A 20,954-nucleotide genomic window follows, 5' to 3' on the forward strand; every position below is an offset into this window, starting at 1 on the left:
TTAACAGCTACAGGACTGCCTAATGAGCCCATACAGACTGGGGCTATTGGTATGATGAGTTCGGGGTAATCAGAACCAATCAACAGCAGTGGCTGAACATCCTTGTAAGCAGTAAGGGGAATATCCTTGAGATGTTTGAATTTTGCTTTCCACAGGGCAGGATTGTTTGGCTAAATTCAGCTCCTGAACAGTAAATGCTGTGTGTATCTTATGCCGAATGCTAGGATCGACAGTCGTTGACAGGGGCGGAGCCAGGGAGTGGCCAATGGTGGCCGTGGCCACCATGCACGTAATCACGGCCACCCCACTGGCCACCCCGCTCGCAACTGCATTTTTAATAGAAGAAAATGATCTCGCAGAACAGAACCTCGATCATGTGTCTACAATCATTGGACCGCGAAACTCTCGTGACACTTACCGGCACTGACAGGCATCGCGAGAGTTTCGAAAAACAGCGTGGTTTTCCACCTATTGTAAAAAGCGGGAGATGAGGAGCAAGTTACAGCACAGCCTCTGTTCCTGGTTCAAATTCGAGTGTGTGAGCACAACACATCCTATCAGGTGGGTTATAAAATCAAAAAGATGGTTACAGTATTTGATTTGTTTAAAGATTCTAAAAGTGTCAATTCAGCGCAGTTTTATCAATGTCTTCTGTAAACAGAAATTAGAAAGCAGTTAGCTTTACATTAGCTATCTTAGCTTGTAAATAATTGTCACATCGTTATCTAGGAGTTTTGGAAAATGTTTTTTATCATATCACTAAATAACTTACTCTAAGTTATGTCTAAGTTATGTTTTTATCATAAAAAATGTTCAATACAATTAAAAAATTACAGTGTAAATGGTAATGTTTTGCTTCAGTGTTTTCATGTCAGACAGTCAGTGAAATGTGAGAGAAATGAAAAGAAAGGCAGATATAGAATCCTTCTTCAGGAAAAGTAGCAAGAAGCAGCCAAATGACTCTAAAGCACAGGAAAATATTAGTCAGGATGAAAGAAGAGAAAGAGAGAAAGAACAGACTGACCCAGAGACTGAAGGTGAAGAATCTTCACAAAGCCTAAGCCCAAGAGAAGTGTTTGGTATATCCCCACTCACACAACTAATTACTCTACTGTACACCTGTTTGAATACAATAAGTGATATTGAAATCAATAATATCTAACTGTTTACAGAGTTCCAGAACATCTCAAATCTGTGACAGATTTGTATTTTTCTAGCCCTTACGCAGTCATTTCAGGATACAGTTTCCAATGAAGAGGAGCAAATTAACCATGCTGACCCAGTTGGACCTCCAGGTAATCTATATATCACACATACATTCATTATAAGTGTTAAAGTCTTAATTTGAAGTGTGATTAGAGAGGCAAATGTTATGTTTTGAATAATGGAAAGTCACTAAAATAAAATCTATTTCTTTGTTTTCTTTTTTCATCTGTTAAGTAAAATAATTTATAGAGCTAACTTTTCTCCTGTCACCATTTTTGTATTGTTCTAGACATTTCCACATCAAGAGCAGATGGTCCAGTCCAGCCACACCTTAAAGTATTTCCCAGGACACTCCAGGGTGACAGACGAAGAAACTGTCAAGCCTCATGGTACAATTTACACTCATGGATCGAATATTCACAGAGCCAGGACTCAGTGTACTGTTTCGCTTGTAGAAACTTTGGCCTTGTAAACACAGATTCAGTGTTTGCATCTGCTGTGGAATATAAGAATTGGAAAAAGGCAACTTTCAGAAATGGCGGATTTGCTGCTCATGCAAAGTCAGAGGCACACATAAATGCAATGATGGCTTGGAAAGAATTTGAAAGAAGAAAAAAGACTGATTCGTCTTTAATGTCCATTTGAAATAAAGAACACAAAAAGCAAATTCAGGAAAATCGTAAATACATACAAACTGTATCTAAAGTCTTGCTGTTAACTGCAACCCAGAATATATCCCAGAGGGGTCACAGGGAGACAACTGATGCAGACAACAAGGGAAACTTTTTAGAAATATTAAATGTCATTGGCAACTATGACTCAATTGTTAAGAAGAAATTGTCAGGGCCTCAAAATGACCCAGAAAAAAATACACAAGTCATCATATTCAAAATGAAATTTTGGACACATTGGCAGAAATGGTGCATGTCTCCATCATAAATGAGGTCAGGGAAAGTCAAGTGTTAAGGAGGTGGCCAAGCAGGCATTTTATGTACACTTTAATGCCCATTGCCTTAATTTAGTGTTAGTTGACACAGTGAAAGCAGTCCCCCAAGCCGAATGTTTTTTTTTTTACAGTTTTGCAGAGACTATATTCATTCATGTCTGGTTCCTACGTTCATAACAAGTGGCTTAACATACATAAAGAAATGTATGATGGTCCACCCAGAGAGCTGCAAAAATTAAGTGACACAAGGTGGGCTTGCCAGTATATGGCCTGCAATTCTGTACTTAAATGCTTACCTGCTGTGATTCGTGTGCTAGAGGAAATATCTGAAGAAAAGTCTGGAGAGAAAAGTGTTGATGCACATGGGCTACTTGCGCAAATTGACCTGGAATTCATCAGTCTTTTAGTGACCTTCACTGAGTTCTTTGGTGACACAAGATGTCTCTCTGATATTCCTCAATCACCATCTCTTGAATTGGGTTCAGCCCTGGATTTAATTGAAGCTCTTATGCATCGCTTTCACAATTACAGGGATGAAACCTACTTTGAAGGACTCTGGAAAGATGTCTTAAACACTGCTGAGCAATAAAACATCGAAACAGAGCCAGCTCCTAAGCGAAAGACTAAACAGAGCTCAAAGCTCCAAGGATAAGTTACATTGTCTCAATTAGCAGGGCGTTCTGAAAGTACCAAAGACAGTTTTCGAACAAGTATATTTTACCCTGTACTTGACAGCATGCTCTGTGAACTAAACAGACGATTCTCAAAACCAAACATGGGATGGGAATACAAGCTCTAAACCCTACAAGTTCAACATTTTTTCAGGAGGAAGCACTTTATCCATTTGCGTCTATCTATTCTTGCAACATCGATGACCTAAGACATGAAATTCACCAAATGAAAAGAATTCTGGAGAGGAAAGTGCAAGCTGGCATACAAAAGCCTGCTTGTATTGTAGATTTGACTGTGCTTATCGAACCATATAAAGAGGTGTTCCACAAGCTCTTTAGATTGTGCAAAATTGCTGTTGCCATACCTGTCAGTACAGTTGCATGTGAACGCAGCTTCTCTACTCTCAAGCTGGTAAAAAGTTACCTGCGATCAACCATGAATGATGATAGACTGAGCAATCTGGGTGTCTTAAGTGTCGAGTCCAGACGAGCCAAGTCTCTAAACCTTGAGGAATTTGTGAATTTCTTTGCTTTAAACCACAAAAACCGCAGAATCCAACTAATGTAAATTGTTTGTACTAGTAGTACTAGTGTCAATGATTTTGGAAACAGATTGTAAGTTTGTTACAGTTTTATTGTTTGCACTTTTAATAAAATGCACTTTAGTAGTCTACATTATGCCTACATGATTGATTTTCTGTTTTTTATATAGTTTTTTCAGCAATGGGAGATATGAATTCTGGTTTCAAAGTGAATTTCATAAGTTTTATTTGTTCAAATAGTTTTAAAAAACATGTGGTTGAATTATGACTATACATTTAATGTGAATTTAAAATTTTTTTATTTAAATTAATTTAATTAAAATTAAAGTATTGCACGTCATACATCATTGTAATTTTGTCACCTATACTTTTAAAAAAAGTATTTAAAGGTTAGATGAGTGTTGTTTGTTTGCATAATGATATTTTCTGTGCCACCCCAGAGTAAGTGCTGGCCCCTGCCTGGCCACCCCTATGAAAAATCCCTGGCTCTGCCACTGGGTGTAGACAGTTCAAATGCATCTGATGCACTTTGAATCTTGACTACTTCCTGTCTAACAGTCCTAAGAGCTAATGATTCGACCACGGTTTCCAGCTCAAGGTAATTTACTGCTGTGGAGAGAATTATAGTCCTCTCAGACCCATCGTCAAGGATCACATATGTATCCAGTGTTCTTCCATTATTATGGAGTCTGACGGGAACCACTTTCAACATACCTGTAACTCTAAGTGAGCCACATGATCAAGGTAAACTCTTTTGGGTACCGTATTCATAGTAAAGCGGCCTTCACACTGCACACGACAAACGGACATGACTGTCGGATTTGGCCCCCGAGTGACAGTCGCATGTAATGTGCAATATGATCGTGCAGACGTCAATATGGGAGAGAAGCGTGATTCTCGCGGTCTCCGAACACCCGTTACTTTATGATCCAACTCTTGAATCATACAGAGATGCTTACAGGAAAAATTAAACATGGAAGCGTGTTGCCGAAATGGGCTAAATGTTTGCTAACTTAATTAGCATTTATCATGGTAAATGAAGTTAGGAGTACAAACAATCAATGCAATCCAGAAAGACCGTGACTAAGTTTTGAGGAAACACATATCATAACACAATATAAATATTAATAATTTATTACTTTTTTTATCAATAACAATGTATTTAAAACAAAAAGATTGTTTTGGATAAAGTTTAAAAATTACTAAAGTTTATGTTAATACTGTTTCATAATTCTTATCACCTCGCGCACACGAACCTGATTGGACAACATTGGAATACATCACATCCGGTCGGCATATCGGATGCGGTGTAGTCGCAAAAGTTAAAATTTTTTAACGGATCCAACGCTCAAAACGGATCCGAAAATTACGGATCCGCAGATGGTCGGCACCTCACGCAGCGACCTTGCGACTCTCCATAGGAAATGAATGACTTCCGGTTTACCGGCGGTCGTTTGTCGTGTGCAGTGTGAAGGCGGCTTAAGAGTGATCTTGTTGATAGTGACTGCTGTTTCATGGAGAACTGTTAAATGCTGTTCACTACAGTGGGTACAGGGCTTTTTCAGGGTACAGTTAGCAGGCTCATGTCCTCTGCCACACTTCCAACATCTGTTGTTATCCTTTATCCAGGTAGTTATGATGTAGTCAGTTTACCAAATTCAGCACAGGAGTTAAGATAATGCATTTGGCATTTACAGAAGGGACAGTATGGTTTAAAGCTTTCCCATTTCTTAACCTTTGTCAGATCCTTCTTTGGTTGGGAACATATATTAGCCAAAGCTGAGGTTTCAGCTGTCTGCTTTATTCCATAGTAAATTGTAGACTGTACCTTCTGTGGTTTTAGGGTTCTCTGTTCTCTATTCTCATAACAAGTTCTTCTTGAGCTGTAAAGTTCAACTGCTTTCTTGGATATCTGCAGCGCTTGTGATTTCCTCTCAAGCCACTCTGCAAATTCAAGGAGGGTATACGTTTTATCAGTCCCATTCTGGATAATGCCCTTTGACAGACGATATTCAATGAAGCTATCTCTGTATGAAGATGGGAGCTTGGTGAGTAATCTGTCAACAAGAGACCCACACATAAGCTCAGTCTGGGAAGGCCCTTCTAATGTACTAAGAAGGCCAACCAGAGTTCTGACCGATAAAGCGAAGTCTTCAAAGGCTTGGGAATCCGCAGGTTTTATTGTAGGAGTGTGCAGAATACTGCCAATTTCTCCTTGAACCAGTTGATGAGGCTGCCCGTATCTCTGTTGCAATGCTTGCATGGCTCGTGTACAGTATATGGCATGGGATCATACATGTACCTCTTTGCTATTTGGAAGGCAACTGGCAGTTTCAGATGATCAAGTAAAACCTGGTATTTGTAGTCTTTTGTCAGATGCATATGAGGACCTAATACGGTATCAAGTCCCCTTTTCAAACAAAGCAAATTCACTCTCTCTTCCAGATGTGAAGTTGATTAGCTTAGGTTTAGGTATTCCATGTGAGGAAGCAATAGCCATCTCCACCATGTTAGGAACTTGAGCTGCTGGCAGTGCAGTATATGAGTATGGTGCAGAATACATCTGAGGCTGAGATACTGCACCTGGTGGTCTGACAGGTTGATAACCCATTAAATATGTGTCTGAGAACCTTACAGACTGTTGGGGGGAGGATCTGAGAACCGGGGTACTTGAGGTTGTGCATATGCTGGTAATGAATGAGTTAACTCAGCTTCTGAGAAATTAGGATGCACAGAATGATATCGCACAGGGGTTACAGTGGATGCATAAACTGGCTGTTGGCCAACTAGAGGTTGATACACTGTGGAGGTAAACGATAAAATTGGTGAAGCACATTGTTGTCTAGCAGACGGCATTTGTGGCTGAGATGATGTCTGCTGACTACCAGTAGGCTGTAGCGGAACATATTGCGGATTCAGCATATATGCTGGTGCAGACTCTGGTCGTGGCTCATATTCCAATACAGGATGCCTATGGACTGGGACAGATGTGGGACGAGACATTGACTGTTGAATCTGAGGTATTAACTTTGATAACTGACCTGAATGCTGACTAGGTAGCTGCGAGTAGATGACAGGGCTTGATGAGTGTGTAGGAATTAATGGTGTGGAGTACCTTGTTCTTTCAACATTATCAGGGTTGTTGAACCAAGTTCAATGTCTGCATGAATAAGAGGTAAGCTGGCACTACATTGCAGGATGGGCTGTTTCTGGATGCCTGAGTGAGGAACTGATTGTTGATGTCTGACACCTGTGGCACGGGGATGAAATAAACCCTGATGCATGCGTGGTGAACCTTTATGCTACACAAGAGACATTTCCAATGTGCTTTGCAATTCCTTAATTTGCCCTTGTACATTCCATACTTCTTCCTCCACTCTACGAAACCTCTCCGTTTCAGTTAAATGCTCAGTTTGACGCCTCTCAGGTGTTGCCGAGTAATATTCCACACTTACATTGTCATGAAACCTTACATCATCATGAAAGGTGTTTGAAACTGTATGCCGTGACTGGAAAGTAAGTAGAAAGTCCTCCAGATGTCCAGGAATCCGTCAGATCCTGCTAGGACGGTGACTCTGCACTTCCCTGTAATCCTGTGATGTTGCCATGAGGACAAGATATCAACATCCGGCTCGAAGGACCACTTTGTTCTAGATATATGCGTTTGAGATGCTGATGTGTCAACACGTCCTCAACCTCGATCAGAAGGTTATGGGCTGATGCAATAATATATTGTCCATGATATATATAGCTCAAATGCTCAGATTTATTCTAGCAAATCCACTTGAATCATGTTCAGTTTCCATTTGGGTTTGTGTTTGTCTGTGTGTGTGTGTGTGTGTGTGTGTGTGTGTGTGTGTGTGTGTGTGTGTGTGTGTGTGTGTGTGTGTGTGTGTGGTTTCTGAAATAAAACAAATAACAGGAATTTACAAGTGGTATAATAAAGTATACATTTAGACTAAGGCAACAAACAGTGAAATTGAACATATGCAGTAAAGGGTAAATTATTCACCATTAGCCACTATATGGCGCTATTACCCCGGCAATAACTTTAACATCTAACACAGGTAATTTGCTACTAGTATAGGCGAGCTAACCTTTAAACATGCTCATGCTATCATGACACGTGACCAAACATTATTACACACATAAATGTGATGCTCACAATTATTAATGCACATAAACAGTAGCATAATATATCTTAACCATTAATAAATGTAACTTACAGTCTCAAGGACGCACATATCCGAACAAACAATAATCGGCCTAACCCGAAGCGACTGAACTATTTAGAACTTGTCCGAAATTGTTTGTGCAGGTCTATATCTCCGGCCACATATAACGTCACCAACAAAACAGCAGGGTTTTTTTTATACATATTGATTTATTTTGTATTCTGTGTTTTTTTTTTTTTTTACTGTTGTATGTTTGTTGTTTTTCACTACTGTTGATATTTTGTATTTTGTACTGATTTGTATGTTCTTGTTTTCAGCAAAATAAATAAATTAATAAAAATACTGTGAAGGGTTGGGGTAGGTGTAGACTTACCCCAAAAAAACGGTCGATTTTTTTGTTTTTTTTCCGGAACAACTTTTACCCTGCATGCACCAGTCATGATTTAAAAAACCTGGAAATGCGAAATTGGCCTATCAGAGCAAAGTATATTATATATATATATATATATATAGTTAATTATAATCTGCAATGCTTCATGGGACTGTAGTTTTATTTACCCAGATAATAGCCGTGACACACATAGTCTCATCTTACCTTTATGACAAATTTTCAAATATTTTCTCAAATATTTCAGATCGAATATTTTGTAATTCAAGTTATAGATGGTTGTTATGATCCAAGGCTTATAACACTTTAAGCAACAAACCTCCAATGAGGAAAAGTGAATGAAAATACTCCAGGAACTGTCTGTTGAAAAAGTGGGAGGATGCAGTCTTGCTCGGAAACAGCCACTCGCACTGAACCCGGGAAAGCCAGCAGAGTTGGTAAGTAAGAACATTCATATGTATCAATAAACAACTATTATATTCTTCTTAAATTTAGCCATGGTCACATGTGGACGTAATGATCAATTGATGCATTCACATGCTATAGAAATAATCGCATTGCTTTTCAGTGTCCTTTGATGCAAACAGGGGGGTGAAATAAAAAAATACATCCGTACGTGTATGAACAATTCTTTGTCTCTTTAGATGTTTCACATTGTTGTCTTTGACAAGACAAATGAGGTTGAAGTTGTGCCTTCAGTCTGGATTAAAAATGGAGAGTGCACGTGGCCTCCAAATAAAAGTGATATAACAAAAGCTGTAAAATCGCACCACTTCCTTTAAATGAATTAATAGTAATTTAATTTAAAATCACTGTTTTACTTTTTACATTTCTTCTTTTTGTGATTCTACTTTTCCAGTTAGCTACAAGGAAGCAAGACGTAAACTACCTCTAGCTGTTGATCACACAGACATTGATCAGACCGATGGAGGGAACTCACACATTACATTTCAAAGAAAAAGAAAGTAGGGTTTTGGTTTGTTTGTTTATATTAGTGTTTTGCACCACATTTAAAAATAAAAGTATATTTTGAAATTAACAAATGTGTTGTTAGACCCGAGAACATTCTTTTCCCTGGAGAAGATTATGATAGTGAGATGGAAGGACACCAGAAAGAACCAGAAGTCAAAAAAAAGGTAAGAAGCATCTGCTTTTTATAATGATAATTTATTTTACAACAGCAGATAAATTACTGATATTTTGTTCTTTTAAGCAGAAGGTATTCCATTCCTGATGCTCCAAAAAAATCGCTAGACAACACAAATTAGACCCAGGAAAGCCAAGCTGCCTGAAGCTCTGCCACAGTAGTCCTGACCTCCCTAATGAGATGAAACGCATTAAAGGAACAAAGTCAAGAAAAAGGTAGGAAGAATCAGCCTTTTTAAATTACAGTACATTTTATCACAGCTGTTAAAGGACTAAGATATTTTGTACTTTGCAGGAGGCATGCCTTACCTAATGCTCCAGTCATCACTAGGGAACAGATTTCTTCTGTAGTAGACAACCTCCACCTAAGTGGCCAAAGCAGTCCTGACCTTCATTCACATGGTCAAAGCAGTCTTGACGTTAGCCCACATGGCCAAAGCAGTCTTGACATTACCCACATGGCCAAAGCAGTGATCACCTTCGTCCACACAGCCAAATGAGTCACAACTTTCAGCCAAGTTGCTACTACAGTCCTGACTTGTATGCAGATGGTCACAGCACTCCTGAGATCCACTCAAGTCCCCAGACCAGCAAGATCTGCTGCTATGTTATCCTCCGGCTGGCATGTTCGCCCTGAGAGCTGAACATCAGGTAAATCAAGCACTGAGAACCTTTCAAGGCATGCCGACGTTGAGGTCAGAAAAACAGCCCTGTTGCCCTGAATGCACTGTTAGTATGTCACGGGATTAGCTTCAGGATCATCTGATTTTGGTTCATTCACATTGCCAGTGATTTTAAAATTGATGAGCTTGTTGCGAGAAGCACTCTGGTACAGGGCCATCCATATGTTCTTTATCCAATTTTTGAATTGCCTCTTGAACATCACAACTTTGCTATTTTCTCTCTCTGACATCGCCCGAGTCAAATTAGTATAAAGAATAAAAACAACATTACATGTGCATTTATTTGGGACACAGTTTATTTGGGACACAGCCGCTAGTTTTAAAGAGGAAAGGTTTTGTGCACATCATGTGACAGGATGTGACGAGTAATGTACGAATGAGTGTTGTGTAATGTTCCACTAAGCTCAAGCTTGGATCACATATGGAAAAACACTGCATATTCTTTGTCATTATAAACTGTCTATAAAGTTCAATGTTCTCATGAAATGAATAATAACATAAACACACAATCAGTCTGTTATGTTTTCAGTAACCAAATGTGACCATGGTAATCACAGCTATGGCAAAGTGTGACCAGAGAACATAATGTAATCACAGCCCGATCTGCACAAAACCCTTCCTCTATAAAAGAGTCAAGTCAAGAGTCAAGAAGCTTTTTATTGTCATTTCAACCATATATAGCTGTTGCAGTACACAGTGAAATGAGACAACGTTTCTCCAGGATCAAGGTGCTACATAAAACAAAGACAGGGCTAAGGACATGTAAGTAGTCTTAGCCACATAAAGTCCAACTGTGCAACCTGGTGCAAACAGTGCAGGACAAGACAAGCAAGACAGTGCAGGACAAAAGACAGTGCAGGACAAAAAACAGAGCAGACATTAAGTTACAAGAGAATACAAAAAGTACAAAAAATGCAATACACAAAAGACAATAAACAGTAACAGAAACAGCGCCGACCGACCGGTGTAAATACTGAATGTTCAAACAAATATTTTGTGCAGTAAAAGAATGAACAGCAGCAGGTTCTTAGCAGCAGGTCCTTTGGATTATATATGGAGTTGTGCAAAAAACAGCAGATGACTGAGATATTGTCCAATATGTGCAAAAACAGCAGAAAAGTGTGCAAAACAGTGTGTGAGTTTTGTGAGGGTCTGTGCAGTCCATACAGATGATGTGTGTGTATGTTGTGCTCAGTATAGTACAGTTCGGTTATTGAGAAGTCTGATGGCTTGTGGGAAGAAACTGTTACGCAGTCTGGTCGTGAGGGCCTGAATGCTTCGGTACCTTTTTCCAGACGGCAGGAAGGTGAAGAGTGTGTGTGAGGGGTGTGTGGGGACATCGACAATGCTGTTGCCTTTGCAGACGCAGCGTGTGGTGTAAGTGTCCATGATAGAGGGAAGAGAGACCCCAATGATCTTCTCTGCTGTCCTCACTATCCGCTGCAGGGTTTTGCGATCCGAGATCGTACAGTTCCCAAACCAGACAGTGATGCAGCTGCTCAGGATGCTCTCAATGGTCCCTCTGTAGAACATGGTCAGGGTTGGGGGAGGGAGATGTGCCTTTCTCAGCCTTCGGAGGAAGTAGAGACGCTGCTGGGCTTTCTTGGTGACGGCGCTGGTGTTGAGTGACCAGGTGAGGTTCTCCGCTAGATGAACACCCAGAAATTTGGTGCTCTTGACGATCTCTACAGATGATCCGTCGATGTTCAGCGGAGAGTGGTCGCTCTGTGCTCTCCTGAAGTCCACAACCATCTCTTTAGTTTTGTCCACATTCAGAGAAAGGTTGTTGGCTCTACACCAGGCAGTTAGTTGTTGCACCTCCTCCCTGTATGCTGACTCGTCGTTCTTGTTGATGAGACCCACCACGGTCGTGTCATCGGCGAACTTAATAATATGATTCGATCTGTGCATTGCTGCACAGTCGTGAGTCAGCAGAGTGAACAGCAATGGACTGAGCACGCAGCCTTGAGGAGCTCCAGTGTTCAGTGTGGTGGTGCTGGAGATGCTGTTCCCAATCCAGACTGACTGAGGTCTCCCAGTCAGGAAGTCCAGGATCCAGTTGCAGAGGGAGGTGTTTAGTCCCAGCAGGCTCAGCTTTCCAATCAGGTGCTGAGGGATGATTGTATTGAATGCTGAACTAAAGTCTATGAACAGCATTCGTACATAAGTGTCCTTATTGTCCAGATGGGTGAGGGCTAAGTGGAGGGCTGTGGTGATGGCATCGTCTGTGGAGCGGTTTGGACGATACGCGAACTGTAGGGGGTCAAGTGAGGGTGGTAGCTGGGTCTTGATGTGCCTCATGACGAGCTTCTCGAAGCACTTCATAACTATGGGTGTGAGTGCAACGGGACGATAGTCATTGAGGCAAGACACTGTAGACTTCTTTGGGACAGGAACGATGGTGGTAGTTTTGAGGCACATAGGAACAACGGCGCTGCTCAGGGAAATGTTGAAGATGTCCGTAAAGACATCCGCTAGCTGTTCCGCACATTCTCTGAGCACCCTGCCAGGAATGTTGTCTGGTCCAGCAGCCTTCCGTGGGTTAACTCTGCATAGAGATCTCCTCACGTCGGCCGTGGATAGACAGAGTACCTGGTCGTCGGGACGAGGGATGGTCTTCCTTGGCCTAACGTTGTTCTGTACCTCGAACCGAGCGTAGAACTCGTTCAACGCGTCTGGGAGGGAGGCTTCGCTATCACAAGCAGGTGAAGCTGTCTTGTAGTTTGTGATCGCCTGTATGCCCTGCCACATGCGCCGGGTGTCTCCGCTGTCCTGGAAGTGGCTGTGGATTGTCTGGGCATGTGCACGCTTTGCCTCTCTGATGGCTCGGGACAGTTTGGCCCTTGCTGTTCTTAGGGCCACCCTGTCCCCTGTTCTGAAGGCTAGGTCTCTAGACCTCAGCAGAGCACGCACATTAGCAGTCATCCACGGCTTCTGGTTGGGGCGTGTAGTGATGGTCTTGGAGACGGTCACGTCATCAATGCACTTGCCGATGTAACTGGTCACTGCTGACGTGTACTCCTCCAAGTTGACGGAGTCGCCGTTGGTTGCAGCCTCCCTGAAGATATTCCAGTCAGTGCACTCAAAGCAGTCCTGAAGAGCAGAAGTGGCTCCTGCTGGCCAGGTTTTCACCTGCTTCAGAACCGGTTTTGAGCGTCTGACGAGTGGTCTGTATGCAGGAATTAGCATAACAGTGATGTGGTCTGAGTAGCCGAGGTGGGGGCGGGGCTCCGCACGGTACGCGCCGGGAATGTTTGTATAAACAAGATCCAGCGTGTTTTCACCTCTCGTAGCAAAGTCCACATGCTGATGGAATTTAGGGAGCACTGACTTAAGATTTGCATGGTTGAAATCTCCGGCGATGATAAAAAGTCCGTCGGGGTGAACATTCTGTAGGTCGCTAATAGCTCCGTATAGCTCACCTAGCGCCTCTTTAGCATTAGCGCTAGGAGGAATGTAAACTCCGACAATGTAAACAGTAGTAAATTCCCGTGGTAAATAAAATGGTCTGCATCTAACAGTCACAAACTCTACTGACGATGAGCAGTAAGTAGAAACAAGCACAGAGTTTTTGCACCATTCCGTGTTGATATAAACACACACACCACCACCACGAGTCTTACCGCAAAGAGCTGCATTTCTGTCAGCTCTAAATGAAGTTAGCCCGTCCAGCTGAATGGCGGCGTCCGGAACTCTGTCGCTGAGCCACGTCTCCGTGAAAACAAACACACAGCAGTTTCTAACCTCTCTCCGTGTAGAGCGTTCGAGTCAGATGTAGTCCAGTTTATTGTCCAGGGAGCAAACGTTGGATAGTAGAATGGACGGGAGAGCCGGCCGGCTAGGGTTTGTTTTTAGCCTAGCACGGACACCCGCTCGCTTACCGCGCTTCCGCTTCCTCGCGAACCGCTTTCGGCGTCCCCTCCCCTGGTCTCTGGTATCAGGCGACACCGGGGACTGGAGGCCTGGTCTCCGCAGCAAGCCGAGGTCACGAAGCCTAACCAGTACATCATCATGCAGGTTGGTTGTTACACGATTTCTGTACTTTATTAGGTCCTGGTGTTTGTATACATGTTTGTATACATGAACACCGCTGTCTCTGGCATCCATGTAGAAGCAATGGTCGGGCTCAAAACCGTAAATAAAAACTTAAAAACGTAATTAGCACCGTATTGAATCCGGAGAGGCCGTGCTACTGCCGCGCCGCCATCTTGGAAACCAGCATAAAAGCACAAAAGCTATATAGTGATCCCAGTGCTTGCTGTGTCCCATGTGAATGCACGTGTAATGTTGTTTTTACAATTATTAATTAATATGTCAACACCAATGGCATTTTGGTAAATAATTGCAATGCATTTTTCTTACAGTTTTCTGAATTTGTTTACTATAATGTTTTCTATAGTTAGGTTGGGTGTGTGGCAAGTATACAGTAAAATTTGGACAACAAAAAAGTAATGTCTGTCTTTCTCTTTTTTCCTCTTAGTCCTTCGTCGTAATATATTAACAAAACAGGAAAGCTGATGGATCAAGGAAAGTTAACATGAGAGGAGTGAATGGAAAGACTGGCTTCCTACGCCTACAGATATGAGATGTTCTGATTGGTAAGTTGCCATTTATGCCCAATATATATTGTCATTCATACTTTTAATAAACACGGGGAGGAAGAAGCAATAATTAAAACGGGAAGACAGGTAGACAGGAAAAGACAACACAGCAGTTTATCCAGAGGTCCTAGGTGCAGTTTTTCTTGTAATATTGTATTTTATCCAATATCCACGTTACCTGTTGATGCAAAAGTTAATTACACGCCATGTGTGCTTATGTTTTTCAGTGGCTGTGAGGCGTAACTGTCTTACATCTGAGGCAACAGAAAAAGAAATCGATTCCATAGTTAAAATATGGCTATATCTGGCCCCAGACAGAGATGGTGGCCGAAAAGACAGAATGAAGAACAAGGTGAGCGAAGAGAGTACGACTGGTTAACAGACTTCAGGAATGGATGTTCAAAAGCTCTGTCCAGAGTGCAACTTGTTTGTTGAGAGAATCATTAATGTTTCAGAGTTATTTGAAGCGTACTACTTGTTACTGACCATAAAAGTGGAGGCTCAAGTGTTATGTGAAGTAAAACTTGTTGATGACTAGAAACATGGATGTTCAAGTGTTATACGTTGAGTAAATCTTGTTATTGACCAGGACGTTCAAGTGTTATGCAAAGTGTGAAACTTGTTTCTGACCAGAAACATGGACGTTCAAGTGTTATACATACTGTAGTGTGAAACTTGTTAATGACCATAAACATGGCTATTCAAGTGTTATGTGTACAGTCTTGTTTCTGACCAGAAACAGGGATGATCAAGCGTTACATTTTCATGAACAAAGACATAGCGGAGAACTTGTTTTATTTTTGCTTTTATTTTAATTGCAGAACTGATGGGGTGGTATTTAATAGAGTTCAATTGTATATGTCAGGTTTATATGTTTTCATGTTAAATATAATTAAATATTTGTTCAGAATACTGTCTTTGATGTGACTATTCATTTTCGGAGGGGTGTGTATCATGTGGCCTGGTTATGGTTTTTTTAAGGCTGATCTCTGGTCCAGTGTATAGGACCACAATAGGGCCAGCTATGGTCATACAGGTGGGTGAGATATGGATCTGTCATGGCCCTTTTATGGCCCATATTTTGGCTGCCAGGTTTAGTTAACCTATGGATTATGCTCAGGTGTGGCTAAGTTTTGGACTTTCTGCTGTTGATATGATTTACTTGTGGTTGTATTTTGGTTCCAATGTCATATTTTGACCTGGCCCAATTCTGGACCAGTTAAAGGTATTTAACTTGGCTGAGACTTGGGCCAGTTATGGCCCCTGTGTGGCCCTTGTCTGGAATCCAGACCTGGTCCACACTAGGACCATAATTCATTGCAGTATGTGGGCCAAGCAAAAGCTGGTTGTGTGGGCTGGAGGTGGGCCAGAGAAAAATTGCTATGTGGCTCTAACCCCAATTTTATCATCTCTACACTGGCTACCTGTTAAGTTTAGAATTGATTACAAACTGCTGCTACTTACGTACAAGGCTCTCAATGGTTTAGCTCCCATGTATCTAACTAGTCTAACACGTTATTCTAACACGTTACAATCCTTCATGCTCTCGGAGATCAAAGAACTCAGGATGTCTGGTAGTTCCCAGAATATCAAAGTCTAATAAAGGTGGCAGAGCGTTTTCATATTTAGCTCCCAAATGTTGGAATAAACTTTGGCAGTGCTTGCTAATATGAAATTGTACCAGCTCCAGAGTATTAGGAAGTGAAGGATGGGAAGGAAATGGAGACGAAGCACAGTGCCGAAGCTGAAAGTAGCGAAATAAATGAGCAGCAGGGAGACTCATTTCAGAGGACAGAGTGGAAAAACTTGAGAAAAGGCTATCTTTATACAGGTCTTTAAAACCTTTAATGCCACAGTTTTCCCACTGGATATAGACAGCATCAGTCAGGCCAGGGGGAAATAAGTGATTTTTCATTATGGGCATTGTGGTATTCCTGAATTACGACCAGATTTTAATACTGGACTGAACCACAGGATACTTTGTGAAAAAAGATGGGTTACAGTAATTGGGAGGGAAGATGTCAGTAAAGCATTTAAAGAAGAGGAGATACAGGACTGGTCCTCAAGACTACACCATAGCAGTTCTTGTGATTGAAGCCAGTAAGTCAATTTGTGAATGTGAGCCGACCAATAATACAACAAAAAATTAGGTAAAGCCAGACCGCAACTAAACATAAATCTCTGCAAAAGTGATTTCCTCACCCTGGGATTTTTACCTCCCCACAAAAAAAGAGATAATAAGTTGGTCCAGTGTTTTAAAAAAAAATATTGTGCAAAAATACAGGGATACACTAAAACAGAAAAAGTAGCTGAGGCAGAATGTTCTTTTTAATTGCATTAATACGACCAATTAGAGACAAAGGGAGGGAACCCCACCTTTGAAAATCTGACTTGATCTGGCTAAGCAATGGGGAGAAATTAGCCGAATATAAGGAAGGCATAGTCAGGGTCACGTTTGAAATAAATATTTGAAACCTGAAGGACTGAACTTGAAAGGAATGTCAGACTGTTTCAGTGTAATAGCCAGATAATTTATAGGATAGCATTCACTTTTAAGTAAGTTCACTTTATATCCTGAAAAAGAGCCAAATCTCATCAAAGATAAAATTGGTGGAACACTTGCTAAAGGATCAGAAACATATAGAAGGAGATCATCTGCATACAGTGACAATTTCAGACCAATATTATAGCGGGATACCCTATATCTATATATACTCATACCTCATACATAGTAAAATAGTCGGAAGAGATCTCATTTGTGTGGACACTAGCCTGAGGGGAATTGTACAACAATTGAATCCATGAAATAAATCGGTCCCCAAAGCCAAACTTATTTAGGACAGCAAAAACATTGACCCACTCCACCCGATCGAAAGCTTTCTCGGCATCAAGCGAGATGACTACTTCTGGACTAGTTAAAGAGTGCTTAGACATAATGACATTCAAAAGTGTGCGGACGTTAAAAAATAACTGCCGTCCTTTAATGAAGCCATTTGTCATGCACGTGAAAGAGGTTAGATCCAAATGCTGGTTTATTAGGCGATATCCAAAACAGGCAAGGTTCAAGCATCAGGCAAACAACAACATCAAAGGAAATCCAAAAAACAGTAGTCAATAATCCAGGTGTAGGTCAGGGCAGGTAGCAAACATTCATAAACGCGAAAAACAAGCAAGGTCAAAACAAGGCAATAGACGGAACCGATAATACGCTCAGAATGCATAATACTTATACACTATAAGTAATAACTAATACACTAATAATACTTTGTGCCATCAGAGGAGTTCTGAGTGAGCTTAAATAGACCAGTTGATTACAAACAGGAAACAGGTGTGCTGAGTTTGTGGTGCAATGAATTGTGGGAGAGTCCTGATAAAGTGGAGCAAACCCTCTGCAGGCTAACAGAGGAAGCCCTCATGGTTCTCATAACAGAGTTCCCCACTAGGAGTGGCTTCCAGACACTCCTGCATAGATTTGAAGGGTGGTGGAGTGGAGGCGGAACAGGGGGCAGGATGGCGGGCCAGGTCCATGTGGCGGTAAAGGATAGAGTGGAGCCGGTGGAGCCTAAGGCCGGGGCGGAGCCGGTGGCCTGGGCGGAGCCGGCAGAGCAGGTGGCCCGGGCAATGCTGTAGGTGAGGCCAGGGACCACAGCAGAGTTAGCAGCCAGGGTGGTGCTGGAGGCAGGGCCAGAGACCCGAGCAGAGCTAGAAGCCAGGGTGGTGCCGCAGACAGAGCCAGAGACCAGAGCAGGACTGGAGACCAGGGTGGTGCCGAAGACAGAGCCAGAGACCAGAGCAGGACTGGAGACCAGGGTGGTGCTGCAGGCAGAGCCAGAGACCAGAGCAGGACTGGAGACCAGGGTGGTGCCACAGAGCAACTCAGTAAACTGGTCAGCATCATAATCCAAGGCGGTGCTGGAGGTATTCTGGGCGTGTAAACAGGGACAGAAGGTAGAGGGGCTGGCAAAGCCAGTGAAATAAACCACAAGACAGATAATTGGTTGGTTTAGGCCAGGGGTGCACACACTTTTTCAACCTGAGAGCTACTTATGACATGACCGAGTCAAAATGATCTACCGCCCACTAAAAATGCAAAACACATTATTTATAAATATATTGAGAATTATTTTTATATAGTATATGCTGGTGTACCTTGCATTACTGCATCAACCTATATTGCACAATACAACTCTGTACATTTTTTTTGTCATTACCTTACTCTGATGACTTGCACTGAATGGAATCAGCCAGGGATGCATAGTCCGGAGAGTAGCTGCTGATAGCCAGCCTCAAGCAGACTTCCAGATGCTCATCAATCATGGTGGAACGGTACTTGGACTTGATCTTCATGTGGGAAAAGGCTGACTCACATAAATAAGTGGAGCCAAATAATGCAGTCAAGAAGGTAGCACATTTCCTGATGTTGGGGTACTTGTCCTCTGTGAGTAAGTTCCAGAATTGTCCATGAGCTCTGGCCTTCAGCTGAATGTCGGCTTGAAGTGTCAGAATCTCATCCTCCACTCCAGAAGAGTTCAGGTGAAACAGTGTTGCAACTTTTGATGCCAGTGAAACAACCTCAGCATCTTCCTGGAAAGGGTAGCACATGAATGTAGCTACTGGCTCGAGTACAGCAAAGTCTTGAAAGCGTCTGTCGAACTCTGACAGACAACTGTCAATTTGCTTTGTGTAGCGTGCACTGTCAAGCTGCGCACATGACTGCTCTTGTGTCTCCAGCTCTGCCACGAGGTTCTGGAAGTTTGCCAAATCATGGCGGTGGAGCTTTGAGGAGAGATGTTGCATTTTGCGTTTGAAAGCATTAACTGAGCTGATCATATTGATCACAGATTTGTCCTTTCCTTGCAGGTCAAGATTAAGGTCATTCAGCATGTTGGTCAGATCGGTTAAAAATGCCAAGTCCAGCAGCCACTGATGGTCATTTAGTTGGCTATAATCTGCATGTTTAACTTCACGGAAAAACTCCTTGATCTCCGGCAACAGCTCTCGAAATCTTTGCAGGAATTTCCCCCGACTTAGCCGTCTCATGTCGGTGTGCAACAACAACTCTGAGTGGTCGCACTCAGACTTCTCCAGATGTGCACGGAACAGCCGTCTTTGAAGAGATCTGGCCCGAATAGAACAGGCGATCTTTGTTGCCACATCCATTATCTCTTTCATGTTGAGCATTTTTGCACATAATGCTTGTTGGTGTATAATGCAGTGGTAATTGAGGAAGTCCGGAAAATTATCGTCCTCCCTGCACTTGGCGATAAATCCATTCGAGCGGCCAACCATGGCGGGTGCGCCATCCGTGGTGATGGACACCAATTTGCAGACTGGGAGATGGGTTTTCTCAATATAGTTTTTGAAAGAATGAAATATGTCCTCTCCTCGCGTGTGTTCTTTCATGGGCAGTACTGTTAACAGCTCCTCTTTTGCAGTCATGTCAGTAAACACCATCCGAATAAAAATGCACAATTGTGCTGTGTCACTCACATCTGTAGACTCGTCCATCTGCAGTGAGAAACACTCACAATCTGCGATGTCCTTCCAAAGTTGCTGGGTCAAATCCTCAGCCATGGCTTCACTGCGCCGTGTTACTGTACTTCTTGATAGCTGGAGAGCTTTGATCGAAGCTAGTATTTCTGGTTTGTTTTTAAAGTCTCTGAACAACGAGTCGGCTGCTTCAACAAATGCTTCTTTTACCATCTCTCCATCCTGGAAGGATTTCTTGTTTTTAACAATGAAGTGACTCACCCGGAACGATGCTTCAGTGGCCGCCCTTGCCTTTGAAGTTAGCTGTGTGAAAAATGACTGCTGTCCGGACAGCTGGGATTTTAGTTCCTTCACCTTTCCCCTTCTCAGCTCGCTTTTCAGAGGGAACTCAGTGTCATAGTTTTTATGAACAGTCCGAAAGTGGCGCTCCACATTTCCCTTCTTCGGTAAAGCAATTGTAGACTGACAGATGAGGCAAATGCACTTCGAAAATGACATTGTGAAAAAGAAGTCCTCCTCCCACTCCGTATGGTAGTGGTAGGTCTTCGGCTTTTTACTTGGTCCAGCTTTTCCACTCATTTTTATCCCCTTTCTTACTCGCTAGCTTGCTAGAGTTTTGCAGCACTTAGCGCAGTTGTATGCGCATGCGCAGTGACGCGTGTGTCAGAGAAAGGTCAGGTCAGATGTCATTGTGAGGACTGATGATAGGCTGGTGCCAACTTTTTTTTTCAATACCATGCAATCTACCCATAATGCCTTTGCGATCGACCAGTCGATCGCGATCGATGTAATGGGCACCCCTGGTTTAGGCCATACAGAGAGTTCAGGGAACCCGGAAACGACCATCTTGGGCCAGGCAGAGAGATCATAGTTGGCCCTCTTAGATAGGACAGATAGTTCGTAGTTATCCATCTTAGACGGGACAGATAGTTCATGGTTGGCCGTCTTAGATGGAGCAAATAATTCAGGGTCGACTGTTTTAGACAAAGCAGGAAGGTTGGGTAACACAGAAATGACCATTTTGAGACTTTGGAAGTTGTGCATGGTTAGTCTGGCAAAGTCAGAGGGTCTGGTTGAGTCAGATGATTTAGTAGATTCAGATAATT

Source organism: Tachysurus fulvidraco, chromosome 7 (assembly GCF_022655615.1).
Source record: "Tachysurus fulvidraco isolate hzauxx_2018 chromosome 7, HZAU_PFXX_2.0, whole genome shotgun sequence".
NCBI classification, from domain to species: Eukaryota; Metazoa; Chordata; class Actinopteri; order Siluriformes; family Bagridae; genus Tachysurus; species Tachysurus fulvidraco.